Raw genomic sequence first — 23,803 nt, forward strand, 5'->3', positions numbered from 1 at the left:
GCAGGGGGTCAAGCTCTGAACAAGGCAGGGGGCTGAGAACCAAACCCCAAGTGTCTCTGAGGAAAACACGTCTCTGTTCCCTAGAGCGTGCTGGTGGGTGGGTTCTGCAGAGGGATCATGGGTGCCCAAATTTTTGGTTGTAAGGACTGGGAGGTAGCAGTTATCTTTGGACCCCTGTTGCAGGTGGCTTGGTGACCAGAGTGGAGCTACTAGTCCTTAGGTCCCTGATGTGGGTAGGTGAGGACCTTGTTTAATAGGCAAAGCAATGTCAAATGTCAAACACCCACCTCTCCACCACACAGCTGAAATGGTTGGAGTTTGCCAACAAGGGCCTATTCTCCCGAAATAGGCCACACAGGTCCATGCAGAAGGGAAAGGTGCTCAAGGTCCATGGATGGTTTATGCCTGGACAGGAGCCGCTTCTGTCCTGAGCTCCCCCAATTAATGTAGCTAGGAAATTATCTTTTCCCCCCAATTGCAAATTTTCTCCTTCCCCAAGGCTGGGAGGATGGCTCTAGGTGCTCACCAGGGTCTGTCTTAGGCCGAGGGATTCAGCTGCTGAAGCCGGCTTAGTGGTGGGGCAGGGGGCACGGTAAAATATGTGCAATTACTTAGCTTTTGCAGAGAGCGCCATTCTCCTTGGGTTCCAGAGGTATGAGTAGGCTGTGTGGCTGGCTTCCTCTCCCCGAGGAAACTGTGGCCAAACACTAGGACCAGCCCACCACCTCCGCCACCGCTCTGGGAATGGTGCCTGAGGGCTCCAAGCGATTCAGGTCTGGCAACTCCTCTCCACCTCTGAACGGTCTCTTCCTCCCCCTGCCTCTCAGTTCGTTATCTAAGCCTACCTTTGATGCTCAGAGCTCCCAGCTTGTCACAAATATACTCGTTTCACTTGTTTTTTTGGGTCTCTGTTGTAAACAGGGCTCACCAGAAGTGTCTGTCCATTCCGCCGTCTTGGCTTCGCCTCCTCAAGTCTTACATGTTTTTGTCTCCTCCAGCTCCTGGCAGTATGCTTTGCATATGCTATAGATACTTGTTAGGAACAACTGGGGATTTTTACTTCCATATACAGGAGTATATGTCTGGGTAGCTAACTGTGAATAAAGCCACCATTCTGGACTTAATCCCTTCTTTCTGGGGAATGGATCATAGAGGTAATAAAGTTCCAAATTATATGGACTGTAATCCCTGAACATCCATTTGTGAATATGCATCTGGACAGAACACAGTTCTGGGTGAAAAAGTGTTGGAAACAATGATAACAATGAGAATAGCTCCTCTTTACTGAGCACTTAACATGAGGCAGACACTGTGCTGAGCAAATGAGAAAGCAGAGGCCTGGAGAGGTTAAGCCCAGGTAGGAAATGGTAGAGCTGGGAAACCTTATTCCACTAATGCCAAAGTGCATGGGTTATGAACTGAATTGTGTCCCCCCAAAATGTGCATCAACTTGGCTAGCCCATGATTCCCAGAATTGTGTGATTGTCCACCATTTTGTCATCTGATGTGATTTTCCTATGTGTTGTAAATCCTTCACTATGATGTTAACAAGATGGGATTAGTGGCAGTTATGTTAATGAGGCAGGACTCAATCTACAAGATTAGGTTGTGTCTTAAGGCAATTTCTTTTGAAATATAAAAGAGAGAAGAAAGCAGAGAGATGGGGGACCACATATCACTAAGAAAGCAGCTTCGGGAGCAGAGCATGTCCTTTGGACCTGAGGTTCCTGCACTGAGAAGCTCCTGTTCTAGGGGAAGATTGATGACAAGGACCTTCCTCCAGAGCTGATAGAGAGAGAAAGACTCCCCCTGGAGCTGACACCTTGAATTGGGACTTCTAGCCTACTAGACTATGAGAGAATATTTCTCTTTTTTAAAGCCATCCACTTGTGGTATTTCTGTTATAGCAGCACTAGATAACTAGAAACATGCTTTCCAACCATTATGCTTTACTGCTTCTGATAGATGGCACTTTGGATAAGATACAGAGCAATTCAACTCTGTGGGGGAGTGTGGTGTACCGCTGCCTTAATCTCAGATTATTTTGTCCAAGAAAGGGGTTAAGAAGCGATAAAAACTCTCACTGCAAGGTACAATTTAAATTACTTTCCTTTTTAGGTAGGCTGATTTTAGCAGCAAACAAGCAAATAAATCAATGTCTAACTTCTAGCACAGTTTAGCAGCTAGGGTAGGAGAGCAGATGCAATGATCATTCACTGTCAGCTGCAGCATCTGGAGACCAGCAATGAGCCTGGTCTTCTGGAGTGGATGGCGAGAAAATATGATGTGATAGAAAAGAGCTGGAAGCCACTTGCACACACACAAACTCAGTCTATGTTTCTTGTCAGTTGTCCCCTTGGCCTTCAGCCAGGGCAGGGTTTTCTCCCCAAGTCAAGTTACTTTGCCCTTGTGGTTTGGGGACCTCAAGGCCTCAAACCGTTGAAGTAAATAATCATATTGCTCTAGGCAGATTTCTGACCAATGTTCTCTCTGATTTATTACAAGGGCAAATTGGAAATACAGTTATCAGTCAGGACAAGTCAGCCATCAGCCATCAGCCATCTTAACTAGGAAAAAATGTTCACAATTTGATACTTCTATATATACATCCAGAAACCCTGGTGGCATAGTGGCTAAGTGCTTTGGCTGCTATACAAAAGGTCAGCAGTTCAAATCCACCAGGCGCTTCTTGGAAACTCTATGGGGCAGTTCTACTCTGTCCTATAGGCTTGCTATGAGTCACAACAGTGATTGGTAGGGTAGGGTAAGCTATATATACACCCAGGCATGCACAGACACACACCCTTCAATACAGGTGTCAAGGAAGTGATGATCCTTGAATGGTAATTTATTGAGAGAAAGAACAAGGCTGTGATTTTCTCCAAATTTCTCAGGTTGGTACAGACCCAACATTTACTGTCTGCTCTTCTGGTGATGTTTCTTATTTTATTATTTGTTGTCCTAGGCTAGGTTCTCTGGAGAAGCAAAACCAGTGAAGCATGTATATGCATATATATAGTTATGGGGAGGAGAGAGATTTATCTCAAGAAAATGGCTCACGTGGTTGTAGAGGGTGGTAAGTCCCAAGTCCATGGGTCAGGCATCAGGCTAGAGGCTTCTCCTGACTCATGTAGTTACAGGGACTGAAGAATCCAAGATCAGCGGATCAGATGGCTGCTGGCTCAAGTCCCAAGAACTGAAGGTCAGGTGATGATGAGCCAGATGCAGGATCCAGAAAGAGCAAAAGCCAGCAAGCTTTGCCAGGAAGTCCATATATATTGGATGCAAGTCACACTCTCAAGGAAACTCCCTTTCAACTGATTGGCTGTTTGTAGCAGATATCATCATGGAGGTGATTACATCATTATTTAACTGTCAAACTACATCATAGCAGCCAAGAAACTGAGAATCGTGGCCCAGTCAAGTTGACATACAACCTTAACCATCATGACTACTAAATGCTTATATTAAAAAAGAGGAAAGGGGGCCAAGATGGCGGACTAGGTGGACACTACCGCGGATCCCTCTTGCAACAAAGACTCGGAAAAACAAGTGAATCGATCACATACATAACAATCTACGAACTCTGAACAACAAACACAGACTTAGAGACGGAGAACGAACAAATACGGGCAGACAGCGATCGTTTTCAGAACTAGGAGCCAGCGTACCAGGCAGGTGACCTTCGGAGCCTGAGCTGGGGCAGAGCCCAGGGAGGCAGACGGCACAGACAAGGGGCCCAGCCCTACCCCCCCGAACCCAACCCAGGAGGGAGTCTAGCTGGTTGGCGCGGGCGGCGTAGCGGTGCAGCCAGTGGGAGAAGCACCCAGGAGGCAGTGACTGATCTTGGAGCGGGAAGAGCAGCGTCCCAGCCGGGGAGCCATCCCGCCGGGAGTTTGGTGGGAAGTGGGTGTGGCGCGAGCGTGGGGATCAGCTATATTTCCCTAAAGCGACCCCGAGGGGGGCCCAGACGTTCGTTCAGGGGACGCCCACCCAGTTCGCGCGTGCAGCGCGGCGCACCGAACGGAGAAATCCCCGGGAGGAAGTGACTGGTCTCGGAGAGGGGAGAGCAGCGTCCCAGCCGGGGAGCCGTCCGGCTGGGACTTTGGCATACATGGGCGGGGCGTGAGCGCGGGGTCCGGTCATATTCCTCTGAATAGACCCCGGGGGCGGGCCCAGCCGTTCGTGCGGGAGACGCCCACCCAGTTCCCGCGAGAGGCGGGGCGCACCGGAGGGAGAAGTCCCTGGGAGGAAGTGACTGGTCTCGGAGCGGGGAGAGTAGCGTCCCAGCCGGGGAGCTGTCCCGCCGGGATTTTGGTGGACGGGGCGGAGCGTGAACGCGGGGATCAGCTCTATATTCTGTGGTGCTACACTCCTAGTTCTCTGATCCCTCCCCCACCCTCCCCAGGCGGCTCCATTAACATCCGAATACCCTGAGCCAGAGGGAGAATTCAGATAGGGATCTGACTGCATTTTTTTTTAACGGATTACCTGGAAAATTTAGTTTCCCAGTGACATCAAACCACATAAAGAAACAGACCATGACAGCTTCTCCAACCCCCCAAACAAAAGAATCAAAATCTTTCCCAAATGAAGATACAATCCTGGAATTATCAGATACAGAATATAAAAAACCAATTTACAGAATGCTTAAAGATATCACAAATGAAATTAGGCTAACTGCAGAAAAAGCCAAGGAACACACTGATAAAACTGTTGAAGAACTCACAAAGATTATTCAAGAACATAGTGGAAAAATTAATAAGTTGCAAGAATCCATAGAAAGACAGCATGTAGAAATCCAAAAGATTAACAATAAAATTACAGAATTAGACAACGCAATAGAAAGTCAGCGGAGCAGACTCAAGCAATTAGAATGTAGACTGGGACTTCTGGAGGACCAGGGAATCAACACCAACATAGCTGAAAAAAAATCAGATAAAAGAATTTAAAAAAATGAAGAAACCCTAAGAATCATGTGGGACTCTATCAAGAAGGATAACTTACGAGTGATTGGAGTCCCAGAACAGGGAGGGGGGACAGAAAACACAGAGAAAATAGTTGAAGAACTCCTGACACAAAACTTCCCTGACATCATGAAAGACGAAAGGATATCTATCCAAGATGCTCATCGAACCCCATTTAAGATTGATTCAAAAAGAAGAACACCAAGACATATTATCATCAAACTTGCCAAAACCAAAGACAAACAGAAAATTTTAAAAGCAGCCAGGGAGAAAAGAAAGGTTTCCTTCAAGGGAGAATCAATAAGAATAAGTTCAGACTACTCAGCAGAAATCATGCAGGCAAGAAGGGAATGGGACGACGTATACAGAGCACTGAAGGAGAAAAACTGCCAACCAAGGATCATATATCCAGCAAAACTCTCTCTGAAATATGAAGGAGAAATTAAGATATTTACAGATAAACACAAGTTTAGAGAATTTGCAAAAACTAAACCAAGACTGCAAGAAATGCTAAAGGAGATTGTTTGGCCTGATGATCAATAATATCAGGTACCAGCACAATACAAGGTCACAAAACAGAACGTCCTGATATCAATGCAACTCAAACAGGGAAAGCACAAAAACAAACAAATTAAGATTAATTCTAAAAAATAAATAAATAAACAAAATAATACACATAACAGGAAATCATGGAAATCAATAGAAAAACGATCACAATAATCAAAAAGAGGGACTAAATATAGGATGCATTGAACTGCCAGATGGAAAGTGATACAAGGCGATATAGAACGATACAAGTTAGGTTTTTACTTAGAAAAATAGGGGTAAATAATAAGGTAACCACAAAAAGGAATATCAATTCCATAACTCAAGAAAAAACCAAGAAAAACGTAACGACTCAACAAACATAAAGTTAAACATTATGAAAATGAGGATCTCACAATCTACTAAGAAAAATGTCTCAGCACAAAAAAGTATGTGGAAAAATGAAATGGCCAATAACACAAATGAAAAGGCATCAAAATGACAGCACTAAAAACTTATTTATTTATAATTACGCTGAATGTAAATGGACTAAACGCACCAATAAAGAGACAGAGAGTCACGGACTGGATAAAGAAACACGATCCATCTATATGCTGCCTACAAGAGACACACCTTAGACTTAGAGACACAAACAAACTAAAACTCAAAGGATAGAAAAAAATATATCAAGCAAACAATAAGCAAAAAAGAAGAGGAGTAGCAATATTAATTTCCGACAAAATAGACTTTAGACTTAAATCCGCCACAAAGGATAAAGAAGGACACTATATAATGATAAAAGGGACAATTGATCAGGAAGACATAACCATATTTATGCACCCAATGACAGGGCTGCAAGATACATAAATCAAATTTTAACAGAACTGAAAAGCGAGATAGACACCTCCACATTTATAGTAGGAGACTTCAACACACCACTTTCGGAGAAGGACAGGACATCCAGTAAGAAGCTCAACAGAGACACGGAAGACCTACTTACAACAATCAACCAACTTGACCTCATTGACTTATACAGAACTCTCCACCCAACTGCTGCAAAATATACTCTTTTTTCTAGTGCACATGGAACATTCTCTAGAATAGACCACATATTAGGTCACAAAGCAAATCTTTGCAGAATTCAAAACATCGAAATATTACAAAGCATCTTCTCAGACCACAAGTCAATAAAGCTAGAAATCAATAACAGAAAAACTAGGGAAAAGAAATCAAATACTTGGAAAATGAACAATACCCTCCTGAAAAAAGACTGGGTTATAGAAGACATCAAGGAGGGAATAAGGAAATTCTTAGAAAGCAACGAGAATGAAAATACTTCCTATCAAAACCTCTGGGACACAGCAAAAGCAGTGCTCAGAGGCCAATTTATATCGATAAATGCACACATACAAAAAGAAGAAAGAGCCAAAATCAGAGAACTGTCCCGACAACTTGAACAAATAGAAAGAGAGCAACAAAAGAACCCATCAGGCACCAGAAGAAAACCAATAATAAAAATTAGAGCTGAACTAAATGAATTAGAGAACAGAAAAACAATTGAAAGAATTAACAAAGCCAAAAGCTGGTTCTCTGAAAAAATTAACAAAATTGATAAACCATTGGCTAGGCTGACTAAAGAAATACAGGAAAGGAAACAAATAACCCAAATAAGGAACGAGAAGGACCACATCACAACAGAGCCAAATGAAATTAAAAGAATCATTTCAGATTACTACAGAAAATTGTACTCTAACAAATTTGAAAACCTAGAAGAAATGGATAAATTCTTGGAAAATTACTACCTACCTAAACTAACACATTCAGAAGTAGAACAACTAAATAGACCCATAACAAAAAAAGAGATTGAAACGGTAATTAAAAAACTTCCAACAAAAAAAAAGTCCTGGCCCAGACGGCTTCACTGCAGAGTTCTACCAAACCTTCACAGAAGACCTAACACCACTACTACTAAAGGTATTTCAAAGCATAGAAAAAGACAGAATACTACCCAACTCATTCTATGAAGCTACCATCTCCCTGATACCAAAACCAGGTAAAGACATTACAAAAAAAGAAAATTTTAGACCTATATCCGTCATGAACATAGATGCAAAAATCCTCAACAAAATTCTAGCCAATAGAATCCAACAACACATCAAAAAAATAACTCACCATGATCAAGTGGGATTTATACCAGGTATGCAAGGCTGGTTTAATATCAGAAAAACCATTAATGTAATCCATCACATAAATAAATCAAAAGATAAAAACCACATGATCTTATCAATAGATGCAGAAAAGGCATTTGACAAAGTTCAACACCCATTTATGATAAAAACTCTTACCAAAATAGGAATTGAAGGAAAATTCCTCAACATAATAAAGGGCATCTATGCAAAGCCAACAGCCAACATCACTCTAAATGGAGAGAACCTGAAAGCATTTCCCTTGAGAACGGGAACCAGACAAGGATGCCCTTTATCACCGCTCTTATTCAACATCGTGCTGGAAGTCCTAGCCAGGGCAATTAGGCTAGACAAAGAAATAAAGGGTATCCAGATTGGCAAGGAGGAAGTAAAGCTATCACTATTTGCAGATGACATGATCGTATACATGGAAAACCCTAAGGAATCCTCCAGAAAACTACTGAAACTAATAGAAGAGTTTGGCAGAGTCTCAGGTTATAAAACAAACATACAGAAATCACTTGGATTCCTCTACATCAACAAAAAGAACACCGAAGAGGAAATAACCAAATCAATACCATTCACAGTAGCCCCCATGAAGATAAAATACTTAGGAATAAATCTTACCAAGGATGTAAAAGACCTATACAAAGAAAACTATAAAACTCTGCTACAAGAAATTCAAAAGGACATACTTAAGTGGAAGAACATACCCTGCTCATGGATAGGAAGACTTAACATAGTAAAAATGTCTATTCTACCAAAAGCCTTCTATACATATAACACACTTCCAATCCAAATACCAATGTCATATTTTAAGGGGATAGAGAAACAAATCACTAATTTCATATGGAAGGGAAAGGACCCCTGGATAAGCAAAGCATTACTGAAAAAGAAGAAGAAAGTGGGAGGCCTCACTCTACCTGATTTCAGAACCTATTATACAGCTACAGTAGTCAAAACAGCCTGGTACTGGTACAACAACAGGCACATAGACCAATGGAACAGAATTGAGAACCCAGACATAAATCCATCCATGTATGAGCAGCTGATATTTGACAAAGGACCAATGTCAGTCAACTGGGGAAATGATAGTCTTTTTAACAAATGGTGCTGGCATAACTGGATATCCATTTGCAAAAGAATGAAACAGGACCCACACCTCACACCATGCACAAAAACTAACTCTAAGTGGATCAAAGACCTAAACATAAAGACTAAAACGATAAAGATCATGGAAGAAAAAATAGGGACAACCCTAGGAGCCCTAATACAGGGCATAAACAGAATACAAAACATTACCAAAAATGACGAAGAGAAACCAGATAACTGGGAGCTCCTAAAAATCAAACACCTATGCTCATCTAAAGACTTCACCAAAAGAGTAAAAAGACCACCTACAGACTGGGAAAGAATATTCAGCTATGACATCTCAGACCAGCGCCTGATCTCTAAAATCTATATGATTCTGTCAAAACTCAACCACAAAAAGACAAACAACCCAATCAAGAAGTGGGCAAAGGATATGAACACACATTTCACGAAAGAAGATATTCAGGCAGCCAACAGATACATGAGAAAATGCTCCCGATCATTAGCCATTAGAGAAATGCAAATTAAAACTACGATGAGATTCCATCTCACACCAACTAGACTGGCATTAATCCAAAAAACACAAAATAATAAATGTTGGAGAGGCTGCGGAGAGATTGGAACTCTCATACACTGCTGGTGGGATTGTAAAATGGTACAACCACTTTGGAAATCCATCTGGTGTTATCTTAAACAGTTAGAAATAGAACTACCATACAACCCAGAAATCCCACTCCTCGGAATATACCCTAGAGATACAAGAGCCTTCACACAAACAGATATATGCACACCTATGTTTATTGCAGCTCTGTTTACAATAGCAAAAAGCTGGAAGCAACCAAGGTGTCCATCAACGGATGAATGGGTAAATAAATTGTGGTATATTCACACAATGGAATACTACGCATCGATAAAGAACAGTGACGAATCTCTGAAACATTTCATAACATGGAGGAATCTGGAAGGCATTATGCTGAGCGAAATGAGTCAGAGGCAAAAGGACAAATATTGTATAAGACCACTATTATAAGATCTTGAGAAACAGAAAAAACGGAGAAGAACACATACTTTTGTGGTTACAAAGGGGGGAGGGAGGGAGGGAGGGAGAGGGCTTTTTATTGATCAATCAGTAGATAAGAACTGCTTTGGGTGAAGGGAAAGACAACACTCAATACAAGGAAGGTCAGCCTAATTGGACTGGACTAAAAGCAAAGAGGTTTCCGGGATAAAATGAAAGCTTCAAAGGTCAGCGGAGCAGGGGCTGGGGTCTGGGGAACTTGGTTTGAGGGGACTTCTAAGTCAACGGGCAAAATTATTCTATTATGAAAACATTCTGCATCCCACTTTGAATTGTGGCACCTGGGGTCCTAAGTGCTAACAAGCAGCCATCTAAGATACATCAATTGGTCTCAACCCACCTGGAGCAAAGGCAAAGGAAGAACACCAAGGTAACAGGACAACTAAGAACCCAAGAGACAGAAAGGGCCACATGAACCAGAGACCTACATTATCCTGAGACCAGAAGAACTAGTTGGTGCCCGGCCACAATCGATGTCTGCCTTGTCAGGGAGCACAACAGACAACTCCTGAGGGAGCAGGAGACCAATGGGATACAGACCCCAAATTCTCATAAAAAGACCATACCTAATGGTATGACTGCGACTAGAGGAATCCCAGAGACAATGCTCCCCAGAACTTCTGATGCCACAGGACAGGAACCATACCCGAAGACAACTCATCAGGCATGAAAAGGACTGGTCAGCGGGGGGGGGATGCTGATGAAGAGTGAGCTAATTAAATCAGGTGGACACTGGAGAGTGTCTGGCAACTCTTGACTGGAGGAGGGATGGGAAGATAGAGAGAGAGGGAAGATGGCAAAATTGGCACGAAACGAGAGACTGAAAGGGCTGACTCAATAGGGGGAGAGCAAGTGGGAGAAGGGAGTAAGATGTATGTAAACCTACATGTGACAGACTGATTGGAATGGTAAATGTTCACTTGAAGCTTAATAAAAATTAATTTAAAAAAAAAAGAGGAAAGATATCAAGTCAGTACTTAAACTCTTACCTTAAAGAATTAGTAAAAGAAAAAAAAAAAAACCCAAAGCAAGTAGAAGGAAGGAAATAATAAAGATAATAACAGAAATCAATATGGCTGAAAGCAGAAAGATAACTGAAAAATCAATCAAATACTGTCTTATTTACCTAGTGCTGCCTTAACAGAAATACCACAAGTGGATGACTTTAAAGAACAGAAATTTGTTTTCTCACATTAGAAGCTAAACATTCAAATCAGGGTCTGAGCTGTGTTGATTTTCTCTGTGGGCCTCTCTGGTCTTTCTCCTATTCTCTGGTACCAAAAAAACCAAGCCAAACCCAGTGCCGTTGATTCCAACTCACAGCAACCCTATAGGACAGAGTAGAACTGCCCCAAAGAGTTTCCAAGGAGCACCTGGCAGACTTGAACTGCCAGCCCTTTGGTTAGCAGCCGTAGCACTTAACCACTATACCACCAGGTTTCCTAGTCTGTGGTAAGGGGAGCAATTCTTGGCCTTTTTTTTTTTGTAGACTATCTGCTGCATCTCTGTGTCTATTCTGCTGTTATAGTAAGATACTATTCAGAAGTGATTAGCTTTAGAATCAACTCTACTCTGGTATCACCTCACTAACATTGTCGCTGTTGTTGTTAGGTGCCGTTGAGACAGTTCCAACTCATAGCAACCCTATGCACAACAGAACAAACACTGCACAGTCTTGAGCCATCCTGAGCCATCGTTGTTATGCTTGAGCTCATTGTTGCAGCCACTGTGTCAATCCACCTCATTGAGGGTCTTCCACTTTTCAGCTGACCCTGTACTCTGCCAAGCATGATGTCCTTCTCCAGGGACTTATCCCTCCTGACAACATGTCCAAAGTATGTAAGACACAGTCTCGCCATCCTTGCCTCTAAGGAGCATTCTGGCCACACTTTTTGCAAGACAGATTTGTTCATTCTTTTGGCAGTCCATGGTATATTCAAGATTCTTCACCAACACCACAATTCAAAGGCGTCAACTCTTCTTCTGTCTTCCTTATTCATTGTCCAGCTTTCACATGCATATGATGTGATTGAAAATACCATGGCTTGGGTCAGGCACACCTTAGTCTTCAGGGTGACATCCTTGCTCTTCAATACTTTGAAGAGGTCCTTTGCAGCAGATTTACCCAATGCAATGCATCTCTTGATTTCTTGACTGCTGCTTCCATGGCTGTTGATTGTGGATCCAAGTAAAATGAAATCCTTGACAACTTCAATCTTTTCTCCATTTATCATGATGTTGCTCATTGGTCCAATTGTGAGGATTTTTGTTTTCTCTGTGTTGAGGTGCAGTCCATACTGAAGGCTGTGGTCTTTGATCTTCATTAGTAAGTGCTTCAAGTCCTCTTCACTTTCAGGAAGCAAGGTTGTGTCATCTGCATAACGCAGGTTGTTAATGAGTCTTTCTCCAATCCTGATGCCCCGTTCTACTTCATATAGTCCAGCTTCTCGGATTATTTGCTCAACATACATATTAAATAGGTATGGTGAAAGAATACAACCCTGACACACACCTTTCCTGACTTTAAGGCCAGTCAGTATCCCCTTGTTCTGTCCGAACAACTGCCTCTTGACCTATGCAAAGGTTCCCCATGAGCACAATTAAGTGTTCTGAAATTCCCATTCTTTGCGATGTTATCCATAGTTTGTTATGATCCACGCAGTCGAATGCCTTTGCATAGTCAATAAAACACAGGTAAACATCCTTCTGGTATTCTCTGCTTTCAGCCAGGATCCATCTGATATCAGCAATCATATCCTTGGTTCCACATCCTCTTCTGAAACCAGCCTGAATTTCTGTTGATATACTGCTGCAGCCGTTTTTGAATGATCTGCAGCAAAATTTTGCTTATGTGTGATATTAATGATATTCTTCTATAATTTCCATATTTGATTGGATCTCCTTTCTTGAGACTAGGCATAAATATGGATCTCTTCCAGTCAGTTGGCCAGGAAGCTGTCTTCCATATTTCTTGGCATAGACAAGTGAGCACCTCCAGTGCTGCATCTGTTTGTTGAAACATCTCAATTGATATTCCACCAAGTCCTGGAGCTTTGTTTCTCACAAATGCCTTCAGAGCAGCTTGGACTTCTTCCTTCAGTACCATCAGTTCCTGATCATATGCCACCTCTTGAAATGGTTGAATATTGACTAATTCTTTTTGGTATAATGACTCTGTGTATTCCTTCCATGTTCTTTTGATGCTTCCTGCATCATTTAATATTTTCCCCATTGAATCCTTCACTATTGCAACTTGAGGCTGGAATTTTTTCTTCAGTTCTTTCAGCTTGAGGAATGCCGAGTGTGTTCTTCCCTTTTGGTTTTCCATCTCCAGCTCTGTGCACATGTCATTAGTCTACTATGCTGGGAATGAAAACTCAAAGAGGAATGGTGTTGCATTCATCATAAAAAAAGAACATTTCAAGATCTATCCTGAAGTACAACACTGTCAGTGATAGGATAATATCCATACAGCTGCAAGGAAGACCAGTTAATACGACTGTTATTCAAATTTACGCACCAACCACTAGGGCCAAAGAGGAAGACCTCACTAACATAATAAAAGAAAACTCTCATTTTCTAAACCAGATTTTATTTACAGGTACAGAGGTTAGAACTTCAATACATATTTTTAGTGGACGCAATTCAATCCACAACAAATGAAAAACTGGTTCTTGTAAAGCTCAGTAAAACTGATAAACCCATATTAAGATTGACCAGGAAAAAAAGAATGAAGGTACAAATTACCTATACCTGGAACAAAAGAGGGAATATTACTACAGATACTACTGGCATTAAAAAGATAATAAGGAAATATTATGAACAACTTTATGCCAACAAATTTGATAGCTTAGGTGAAACAGACATATTTTTTTAGATGAAAGACACAATCTACCAAAACTCACTTAAGAAGAAATATATAAACTTGAATGTCATTAGTTGTTGTTAGGTGCTGTCAAGTTGGCTCTGACTCATAGTGACCCTATGTACAACAGAATGAAATACTGCCTGGCCCTGCACCATTCTCACAATCTTTGTTAGGCTTCAGCAGGTTGTTGCAGCCACTGTCTCAATCTGTCTCATTTAGGGCCTTCCTCTTTTTCACTCACTGTCTACCTAGCATGATGTCCTTCTCCAGGGACTGGTCCCTTCTGATAACACATCCGAAGTATGTGAGACGAAGTCTTGCCATCATTGCTTCTAACGAACATGCTGGTTGTACTTCTTCCAAGACAGAATTGTACCTTCTTCTGACAGTCCATGGTATATTCAATAATTTTTTCCAACACCATAATTTGAAGGCATCGATTCTTCTTCAGTCTTCTTTTCTCACTGTCCAGCTTTCACATGCACATAAGGCAATTGAAAACACCACTGCTTGGGTCAGGTGCACCTTAGTTATTAAAGTGATATCTTTGCTTTTTAACACTTTAAAGAGGCCTTTTGCATCAGATTTGCCCAATGCAATGCATCTCTTGATTTCTTGACTGCTGCTTCCATGGGTTGATTGAGGATCCAAATAAAATGAAATCCTCGACAACTTCAATCTTTTCTCCATTTATCATGATGTTGCTTATTGGTCCAGTTGTGAAGATTTTTGTTTTCTTTATGTCGAGGTGTAATCCATACTGAAGGCTGTGGTCTTTGATCTTTATCAGTAAGTGCTTCAAGTCCTCTTCACTTTCAGCAAGCAAGGTTGTGTTAGCTGCATATCGAAGGTTGTTAATGAGTCTTCCTCCAATCCTGATGCCATGTTCTTCTTCATACAGTCCAGCTTCTCAGATTATTTGCTCAGCACACAGATTGAATAAGTATGGTGAAAGGATACAACCCTCACACACGTCTTTCCTGACTTTAAACTATGCAGTATTCCCTTGTTCCATTCAAATGACTGCCTCTTGGTCTAAGTACAGGTTCCTCATGAGCATAATTAAGTGTTCTGAAATTCCCATTCTTCACAATATTATCCATAGTTTGTTATGATCCACTCAGTCGAATGCCTTTGCATAATCAATAAAACACAGGTAGACATTTTTTTTTGTATCCTCTGCTTTCAGCCAAGTTCCATCTGACATCAGCAATGATAGCCCTTGTTCCACATCCTCTTTTAAATTCAGCTTGAATTTCTGGCAGTTCCCTGTGGATGTGCTGCTGCAATCTCTTTTGAATGATCTTCAGCAAAATTTTACTTGTGTGTGATATTAATGATATTATTCTATAATTTCCACATTCTGTTGGTTCCCCTTTCTTGGGAATAGGCATAATTATGGATCTCTTCCAGTCTGTTGGCCAGGTAGCTGTCTTCCAAGTTTCTTGGCATAGATGGGTGAGCGCTTCCAGCACTGCATCTGTTTGTTGAAACATCTCAGTTGGTATTCTGTCAATTCATGGAGACTTGTTTTCGTCAATGTCTTCAGTGCAGTTTGGACTTCTTCCTTCAGTAAACCCAAAGGGTTTACATATATTCAAGAAATTGAAAACTTTTGGCATATATGGTGTGGTAAGCAACCTGTAAGATAGCCTTTTATTATCCCACCTCCTGGTATTAACGCCCTTGTATAATCCTTTCTCCTTGAGTGTGATCTTGTCTCATTGACTCACGTCTTACAAATAGAAATAGACAGAAGTGATGACATGGGATGACATCATTTCTGAAATTGGGTTATAAAAAAGACAGTGGCTTCTGTCTTGGGTTCTTTCTCTTCCTCTATCTGGTAAGGCAAGCTGCTATGCTGTACACAGCTCTAGGTAAAGGCTCTCATGGTATGGAGAGGAAATGAGGTCCTCAGCCCAACAACCTGAAAGGAACTGAAGCCTGCCAACATCCATAAACAGATTCCTCAGTTCTATCAAATCTTGAGATGACTCCTGTACTGGCTGACAGCTTGATTACAACTTCACAGAAAGCCTCAAGCCAGAACCAGGCAGTTAAGCTGCTCTTAGATTCTTGACCCACAGGAACTGGGAGATATTAATGTTTGTTGCTTTAAGCTGCTAAAGTTTGGGGCAACATTTTATGCAGCAATGGAGAATAATATAAATGACTTCACTAATGAATTCTCCCAAACACTTAAGGAAGAAATAATACCAGTCGTAAACGAGTTCTTCCAGAAAATAGAAGAGGAAAGAACCTTCCAAATTCCTTTCATAAGGTCAGCATTAACTTGATACCAAAACTATACATAGATACTATAGTGAAAGAGAGCTATAGACCAATATCCCTCATAAACACAGACACAAAAATTAACATAATATTAGCAAATTGAATTTGAACCAAAACAAACTGACCGTGCTGCCATGAAGTCAATTCCAACCCATAGCGACCCTACAGGACAGAATAGAACTGCCTTGTAGAGTTTCCAAGGCTATAAATATTTAGTGAAGTAGACTTCCACACCTTCCTCTGATGGAGCAGCCAAGTACTTTAACCACTGTATCACTAGGGGTCCCTTAAATTGAATTCAGCAAGTATAAAAAGGAAAATACATCTTGACCAAATGACATTTATCCTGGGAATGTGAGATTTTTGAAAAAAATAAATCAAAGTAATTCATCTTATCAAGAGACTAAAAGAAAAAAAAATCTTTTGATTATCTCAACTGATACAGAATAAGCCATCTGAGAAAATTCAATATCCACTCATGTTAAAAACTCTCTGCTAACTAGGAATAAAAAGTAACTTCTTCTAACTGTGTAAAGAGCATCTATAAAGAATGCATCTAGCATCATATTAATGTCTCTGGATGGTGCAAACGGTTTGCCCTCGGCTACTAACTGAAAGGTTGAAGGTTTGAATCCACCCAGTGATACCATAGAAGAAAACCCTAGCAATCTAATTCTGTAAGACTGCAGCCACTGAAAACTTTATGGAGTACAGTTCTACTCTGAAACATGTGGGATCCCCGTAAGTCAGAAATGACTCAACAACAAAGGGTTAGCATTACACTAAGTGGTGAAAGATTGAATGGCTTCCTCCTAAGATCAGGAACAAGGCAAGGATGCCCACTCTTTCCATTCCTATTCTGTATCACACTGGAGGTCCTAGCCAGCATAATAAAGGCAAGAAAAAGAAAAGACACGCATATTGGAAAAGAAGCAATAAAAGTAACTTTATTTGCAAAAAATAGAATTGCATATGTAGAAAGTCTCAGAAAATCTATAAAGATGGCATTAGATCTTATAAGTGAATTTAGCAAGGTCACAGAATACAAAGTCAGTATAAAAAATAAAGTGTATTTCTACTCACTAGTGATGAACATTTAGAAATAGCAATTTAAAATATTAGAATCATTTATAATAACCTCTAATACATGAAATATTAGGGAGAAATCTTACAAAATGTCAGCTGGATTTCTATGCTGGAAAATACAAAACACTGATGAGAGATATCAAAGACGATCTAAATAAATGGAAAGCCATACCCTGTCTGTGAAATAAAGGGCCCAGTATTGTTATTAATTCTGTCCAAATTGATCTATGGATTCAATGCAATCATAATCAAAATTTCAGCAGGCATTTTTGTAGAAATTGTCAATCCGATTCTAAAATTTAGATATAAAATAAAAGAACTAAACCCAGCAGACATTTTTGTAAAAATTGTCAATCTGATTCTAAAATTTAGATAGAAAATAAAAGAGCTAGGATAGCTAAAATCATTTTGAAAATGAACAAAGTTGGAGGGCTCATACTAACTGATTTCTAGATTTACTATAAAGCTACAATAATTGAGACAGTGTGGTACTGGTGAAAAGATAGGTATATAGATAAGCAGAACCAAATAAAAAAGAGTCCTGAAATATACACATTAAAAAAAAAAAACAACAACCAAACCCACTGCCGTCAAGTCGATTCCGACTCATAGCGACCCTGTAAACCAAAAACCAAACCCCTTGCTGTCAAGTCGATTCCGACTCATAGCGACCCGACAGGACAGAGTAGAACTGCCCCACAGAGTTTCCGAGGAGCGCTTGGTGGATTCGAGCTGCCCACCACCTCTTGGTTAGCAGCTATAGCACTTAACCACTTCGCCAGCAGGGTTTCTATATAGCTCCACTTCATAAACTATATCTATATCAGGTTTGATTTTTTTTTAGAAGGATGCAAAGGCAATACAATGGAGGAAAAAATAACCTTCTCAGCAAATGATGCTGGAACAATCTGCTATTCAGTCGTGATATCACTACTTCTGCTCAACATTGTACTAAAAGCCCTGGTCAGTGTAGTAAGACAAAAAGAAGAAATAAAAGGTTTCGAGATTGTCATTATACGCAGATGGTTTAATTTTCCACATGAAAAGTAAACCGAAAATTATCAAGGAAAATTATAATAATTAATAAGATAGTTCAGCAAGTTTGCCAGTTATAGAATCTATACATAAAAATCAATTCTATTTCTTTTATCAGAATTTTAATTTTAATAAAGATATCATTTATAACATCACCAAAAAACATTACTTATGAATAAATATAATGAAAGAACTTTATGTAGAAAATTTAATACAGGGAAAAGGAAATAAATGCCTGTGCAGTTTCTAATATATTGCCCTATTAAGCTACCTATGAAATTATTAAGAGGCAAATTACTATATCTATTGATAGAACTACACTGGGACCCCTGGGAGATTGAATTGGGATACACACACTCACCAGGACAATATGAAGAAGGTATAAGTCAATGGAAAGAAAAATAACTTTGGATACATATTCAGTATCTGGGGTAATCAGCTCTTTGAGGCAACAGAGAACTTGAACCTGACTTTCCACCTGGGTATCCACAGCCCAGGACCCACTGATCAGTGTAGATTTAGAAACTAAAAAAAAAAGAAAGAAAGAAACTCAGTCCAGTTTTTTCCCTTTGATTTATTATGAAACATTGAAAATATCAGGAAATGATTACACAGAATAATACAATGATCACTTCTGTACCTACCACCCAGCTTTGTTAACAGTTCACAGTATTCCAGTAACAGTTTCAGTTCACTCTATTTCTTTTCATGAAGAAACAGTTACACAAAATCTGTGGAAGAAAAGGGGAATTTTCTCATGGCAGGTAATTAAGGCAACAAGGTAATTTTCCTTGCCTTTACCTCTTTCCATGGATATAATGGGAGGCAAGGATTCCATTAACAGCTCTAGACTTAGGCTGACTTGTGTTAACATACTACTGGTTAGAGAGTTAGTACATGCAGGATCCAGAGCAGAGGTGAAAGGTGAAGGTTCATCCCAAATCACCTCACAAAGTGAGCAAGGTGCTTCAGCAGGTAGGCAAAAGGCCTTGTACTAGGACCATTGCCCATGATGATATATTGAATGTAAACCCAAGAGTATACCTGATCCCAGTGCTTAGGGGTACTGAAAGCTTCTAACTGCAGACGGTGGTGAGCAGAATTCACTATCCCAGCTCACTTGGAGTTTCTGGTGTGCATCTGGCCCGAGTGACCAACTAGAGTTAATCAAGGTCAAACCGCAAAGGTTATAAGAGTGTTTGCAGAGTTGCAGCATCTGCATTATCCTTTTTAGGGCTTGAGACAGTGTTGGGAAAAGATGCTAAGTAAATCGCAGGGGACTTCAGCTTCCAGGCTCAGATCAGGGACAACAGACTCATGGAACAAATCAGGTTTCTGAGGGGAATCTCAATCTTTCAGGAAGACTGGCTGCAGCAAAGCCCAATCTGTTTAGGTAAGTGTGTCTTCTTACTGTTAAATTTTGGCTCTTATTCATTGTAGGGAAACACTGGTGGCATAATGGTTAAGTGCTATGGCTGCCAACCAAAATGTCAGCAGTTCGAATCCACCAGGCGCTCCTTGAAAACTCTATGCATTGTGGACAGTCTTGCCCCAGGTTTAGCTGCATTCTGTTTCATTCAGTTAGAAATCTCATTTATATACAAAAAAACCTCACAAGAAGGCTTAAATCTGTTTCATGGATCCAGGAAATGGTGCATGGTAAGAACTAAATATAAATCAGAAAGGCTCAGGCTGGGTTTCAATGGCAGGATCCAAGCAGTTCAAGGGATGTCTAAACTTGGCCGAAGGCTTTCCTGCTTTTCTATTTCAAGTTCATTCACTTGAGAATTTTCAAAATCTGAAGATCATTCCTTCCTTTTCCTGGTATTGAAAATAGGAGAAGCTTGGCGTAAGTTTGGAGCAGATTGCAATTTATATTTTGGTCCTTCCATGATGCTGTGTTGATTATATAATGAGGTGATTAAGGGAATGGGCTTCTGAGTTAGACAGCTTGTGTTCAAATTACTCTTTTTTTTTTTTTTTGGTACTAATTTATTTTGTTTGGTTGTTGTTGTGGAGCATATACACAGCAAAAACACGTACCAATTCAAGTTTCTACATGTACAGTTCAGTGACATTGATTACACAGTTTGAGTTGTGCAACCATTCTCACCCTCCTTTTCTGAGTTTTTCCTCCCCAATTAACATAAACTCACTGCCCCCTAAGGTTCCTATCTAATCTTTCGAGTTGCTGTTGTCAATTTCATCTCATATAGATAGATCTTAAGAGCATAATGCTCAAGGCAGATATTCTTTACTAGTTAAGCTAACCTATTGTTTGGTTTTAAGAAAACTTCCTGGAAAATTTTTGGTGTAAGGCTTAAAGATTGTCAGGGATCACTGATCTTAAATTTAGTAGTAAATACAAAATACCAACTGCCACCTGACTTCAAATACCAACTCTTCTCCCACTTCCTAGTTAAACACCTCATACAAGTTCTAAGCCTCAATTTTCTCATCTGTAAAGTGGAGATAAAATGGAATGGCCTTCTAGCATTGCTGTGAAGAGTGTTATTAATGTTGCTTATTATTATAATATTATTATTGCTTAGCACAGCCCTTGGCATTTAGGAAATGCTCAGTAAATATTAGCTATCATTGGCTACTATTACTTTTTTGTTTATGGTGAATTCTTCTTACCAATGTATACAGAAATAGACTGATCTAGTGCCAGGGCTTAGGAGAGTTCACGTTTACCCATTGCCTGAGGGGTAGCAGAGTGGTGATTCAGAGTTAGCACTGGACCTAGCCTGCTACTTACTTGGGCAAGTTACCTAAGTTACCTAACATCTCTGTGCCTCAGTTTCTTCATTGTAAAATGGGGATAATACCTACCTCATATGGTTGTTATGAGGATTAAATGAGTTACTATTTGTAAAACACAGAAGGAGTGCCTGGCTCATTATAAGTGCTATACAAGTGTTTGTGAAAATAATTACAAAGTAAACATACTTGGATCCACAAACAACACCCATGGAAGCAGCAGTCAAGAAAATAAATGACGCATTGCATTGGGCAAATCTGCTGCAAAAGACCTCTTTATAGTGTTAAAAAGCAGAGATGTGACTTTAAGGACTAAGGTGCTCCTGACCCAAGCCATGGTGTTTTCAATGTGTGTGAAAGCTGATCAAAGAATAAGAAGACTGAAGAACGGATATCTTTGAATTATGGTGTTGGCAAAGAATGTTTAATATACCAAGGACTGCCAAAAAAACAAACAAATCTGTCTTGGAAAAAGTGCAGCCAGAATACTCCTCAGAAGCAAGAATGGCTAGACTTTGTTTCACATACTTTGACATGGTATCAGGAGGGACCAGTCACTGGAGAAGGATATCATGCTTGGTAAAGTCGCGGGTCATCGAAAAAGAGGAAGACCCTCAATGAGATGGATTGACACAGTGGCTGCAACAATGGGCTCAAGCATAACAATGATTGTGAGGATAGTGCAGGACTGGGCAGTGTTTCCTTCTGTTGTACATAGGGTTGCTATGAGTTGTAACCAACCTGAGGGCACCTAACAACAACACACTTAGAAACTCAAATCACTCTTTGTGACTAATTGTTTATGAAACTTTAGGCAGGTGACTTAACCTCTTTTACCTCAGTTTCCTGAAATGCAAAATTAGGGTTGGTGTGAGGATTAAATAAGATAATGTGTGTGCTTAATGCAGGGCCTGAACCCACAGTAAGTGTTCGGTAAACAGTAGTTCTTGTTTTACTCTTATTATTGTGACCATAACCACCTCCTGACTTTCTGTAATTGTTCTATAAATGAAGCATTAGTACCTCAGACATGTACCTTCTGTGTCAGAGACTTCTAGCTACTATCTAAAATCTGTGTCTTCATCTTCATGGGCATACAGCTAAGATCACACTTCCCAGCCTCTCTTGCAATTAGGTGATGCCATGTAACTAACTTCTAGCCAATGGAAAATGAAAGAAATGCTATGTGCCACTTCCAGGCCTGGCCCATAGAAATTTTCCATAAACACTCCTCCATGCTCTGTCCTTGAGAGGGAGATGATTTTGGTGACCTTAAAAACCGTAATGAAGAAGGCAGAGCTCTTGTCAGCCTGAGTTCTTGAATGACAGTTAGCAGGTAAGGGCAAGCACCTCCACTGAGAAGGAACATCCACCTTGGACTGAGATAAAGAAACTTCTATTTTCTTTGAACCATTGTGTATTTTGTTAATTGTTATAGCAGCTAATTCCAAATGCCTGGAGCCTTCATGCTTGCCTCCTTCTTTAACTAATACTCTTTTCTTACTCCCCATTTCCTATTTAAAATTCCTGACTTAACGAGTTAAAACAGAAACATTCTTGAGGGGCCAATTAACCAAAATTAACATATGGGAACACCTATTGGTTTTATGAAGGACTTCTGCTTCTTATTTTCTAAGACCTAGGAATCTTGGGAATTAAGTCTCATTAAGACAGAATTTTGAGGGTGGATGTGGGAGGGCTCCAGTTACCTGGATTAAACTATTCTTGACATCAGGACCTTAATTGTAACAAGGAGGGTTCACTTAGCCATGCATCTTTATTGACCATACCCAAAAGGGTTCAAACAGTTTTGGCCTTCATAAAAATGCAGAAAGACATAGTTGAGAATGACAGAAATCATTAATGGGAATTAGATACAATTTGGAACACAAAATCAATTGCAAGAACTATAAAGAACATGCCAGGGGTTCTGATAACAGTCTCTGGTCCTGCTTACTAGGAAACAGGTGATCATCCTTAACAAACAAGGTTAAGCAAAAATGCTCTGCTCCAGAGCAATCTGTATCTTTTTTGGATTTCCTGTTGCTATGGTTCCCAGGTCATTTGGTGCCAGAATACTTCTTTCTTTCTTCATGTACTTGCTTTATGCACTGAATCTTACTGATTAATGCCTCCAGACAGCTCTGCTTTTCTGCAGTATGTCTGGCAAAAATGTTGACTATTTCCTTGCCTTGTTAATGAAAATGGCTGGCTGTTAATGAAAATGGCTGGCTATTAATGAAAATGACTCACTTACTAGAGATCTCTGGCTGCCCTCTCACTGTGAGAGTGATAAGATGGAAGTTTTAAGTCTCCATCTTGGAAAAGAATATAACTTCTTACTTGGAGTCTGAAAAGAAGTCCCACCCTTGGACGGCACCTTGATGTTTCCTGTGTGTGTCACCCCATTAACCAACTCTCTAACAACAAAAGCTGAAAAGGTTTCACTCCAGGCCTTAGTTTTTCACATAGTAGAAGGGCTTGGACAGTATGCTGTATTCTTTGGTTCTATTCTAAAGGTTTAACATCTAAGGAGTTGTTACCTAAGTATAGAGGTGACCACAAACGAAACCCCTAATTGGGTCCCCTAAAGGCAAGAGAATTGTCCCTGCTTGGTTCAAATGGTTTGCACTCAATTACTAACCTAAAGTTGGTAATCTGAACCCACCCAGCAGTGCCACAGAAGAAACACCTGATGATCGGCTTTTGTAAAGATTAGAGCCAAGAAAACCCTATGAAGCAGTTTTTCTCTGTAACACATGGGATTGCCATGAGTTGGAAATGACTCAATGGCAAGGGGGAAGACAGAAAAGCCTTCCCACGAGGGGCAGGAGAAAAGTTCCGGCAATCTTTAAACATGTGTCAAGAAATGTGCTTAGGGGTTATTGGAGCTTGGAGGCAGTGACCC

The sequence above is a fragment of the Loxodonta africana genome, chromosome 2 (genome assembly GCF_030014295.1).
Source record: "Loxodonta africana isolate mLoxAfr1 chromosome 2, mLoxAfr1.hap2, whole genome shotgun sequence".
Lineage (NCBI taxonomy): Eukaryota > Metazoa > Chordata > Mammalia > Proboscidea > Elephantidae > Loxodonta > Loxodonta africana.